At 43.3% G+C, this 2,168-nt stretch overlaps 1 pseudogene; it reads left to right on the top strand.

Annotated features, from left to right (window-relative positions):
- The first annotated feature begins 367 nt into the window (after positions 1-367).
- Positions 368-1,584, top strand: LOC105724804 (heterogeneous nuclear ribonucleoproteins C1/C2-like; annotated as a pseudogene).
- Positions 1,585-2,168: the final 584 nt, after the last annotated feature.

Raw genomic sequence — 2,168 nt, 5'->3', positions numbered from 1 at the left:
TATTTTCCTTGCTGATTTACTTTTTTGTTCAAGGATCCATGAATTTGATTTAAACTTTTAGCTATTAAAGAGAATAGAAAAATAATACAAAATATAGTTAATTTGAATCTCCTGTGCTCTGGTATTATGCCCACCCATAGATCTTGGCACATACACGTTAATAAGTAATTAGCTCAGGCAAAATCCAAGCTACTCACCCATTGAGGAAGCCTCAACTAATTAAATCTCTTTATGGGGAATTAAGAAACTACGAACTGGCCATTTTGTGAAGAGACGAAGACTGAGCGGTTGTGGCTGCATTGCCAACCTCAAGCAGCAGTCGGCTTCTCCACGTAGAACCCAGGATTAGGAGACTCAGAAATGAATTTCTTCTCCCTCCCCACTCCTGTGAGATTTTTTTGATCTTCAGCTACATTTTTGGCTTTGTGCGAAATTGTGTCATCAAACACAATGGCCAGCAACGTTGCCAACAATACAGATCCTTGCTCCATGAACTCCCGTGTGTTCACTGGAAATCTCAGCACTCTTGTGGTCAAGAAATCTGATGTGGAGGCAGTCTTTTTAAAGTATGGTAAAACTGTGGGCTGTTCTGTTCATAAGGGCTTTGCCTACATTCCATATGTTAATGAGAGAAATGCCCAGGCTGCTGTAGCAGGAGAGGATGGCAGAATGATTGCTGGTCAGGTTTTAGATGTTAACCTGGCTGCAGAGCCAAAAGTGAACCAAGGAAAAGCAGGTGTGAAATGATCTGCAGCAGAGATGTACAGGTAACAGAACACCCTTCTCCATCCCCTCTACTCAGCTCCTCTTTTGACTTGAACTATGACTTTCAACGGGATTATTATGATAAGATGTACAGTACCCAGCACGTGTACCCCCTCCTCCTCCTATTGTTTGGGCTGTAGTGCCCTCAAAACATCAGCGTGTATCAGGAAACACCTCACAAAAAGGCAAAAGTGGCTTCCATTCTAACAGTGGACAGCGAGGATCTTCCAAGTCTGGAAAGTTGAAAGAAGAGGACCTTCAGGTCAACTCCATTAAGAAGGAGTTGACCCAAATAAAACAAAAAGTGGATTGTCTCCTGGAAAACCTGGAAAAAATGGAAAAGGAACAGAGCAAACAAGCAGTAGAGATGAAGAATGGTAAGTCAGAGGAGGAGCAGAGGAGCGGCTCCGTGAAGAAAGATGAGACTAATGTGCAGATGGAGTCTGAGGGGGGTGCAGATGACTCTGCTGAGGGCGACCTACTGGATGATGATGATAATGAAGATCGGGGGGATGACCAGCAGGAGTTGACCAAGGATGGTGAAAAAGAGGCTGAGGAAGGAGAGGATGACAGAGACAGTGCCTAAGGCGTGCATGACACGTAGGCACACAGTGGGGTTTAGAAATCTTATCCCATTATTTCTTTACCTATGCACTTGTCTAAGATCAAATTTTTCACCAGATCCTCTCCCCTAGTATCTTCAGCACATGCTCACTGTTCTCCCCATCCTTGTCCTTCCCATGTTCATTAATTCATATTGCCCTGCGCCTACTCCCATTTTCACTTCCTTTGATGCTCTTAGTAGTTTCGTTAAGTCTTACCCTGTAATTTTTGCTTTCAATTTTGATACCTCTTTATGACTTAACAATAAAAAGGATGTATTAAAAAAAAGTAAAGAAAGAAACTAAGACCCAAGCACTTGTTCTTTTACATTCTCTTTTCTTTTTTCCTTTCTTTCATGAATTTCCTGAAAAATATCCAGAAAGGCTCAGATGGAAAATAAATGTGTACTTTCTTGTAACAGTGAAACTCTGCCACAATATTTCATGAGCAAGCCCTTCTCTCCAGCTGTGAATCTGGAGGGAAAAAGACTGGGATGACCAGGCCAAGGGGGAGAGAGTGGAAGAGGGAAAATCACAGACCACGGGGGCGAACTGCAGGCCACCACTGCAAACATAGCTCCGTTCCATGGACACCTGGCAGCTCCAAGGGCGTAGAAATTTTATTCCATTCGCTCATCATCCCTTTGTCTCTTTCTCTCCTGCCTCCACCCATTCCACCCCCATCTTTGCTTAGACAAACCCACTTCCCTTCTCATAGAGAAAAGAAGGGAACTTGCTTGATGAGGGTTGGTTAGGTTAGGTTCTGAATTTAGGGGTCCATGTTTAGCAATGTTACCTCAT

This window comes from Aotus nancymaae, unplaced genomic scaffold (assembly GCF_030222135.1).
Source record: "Aotus nancymaae isolate 86718 unplaced genomic scaffold, 86718_ANA_hifiasm-v0.15.2.pri h1tg000036l, whole genome shotgun sequence".
Taxonomy (NCBI): Eukaryota; Metazoa; Chordata; class Mammalia; order Primates; family Aotidae; genus Aotus; species Aotus nancymaae.
Note: the sequence above shows the minus strand (reverse complement) of the source record. Positions and strands in the feature narration are given on the sequence as shown.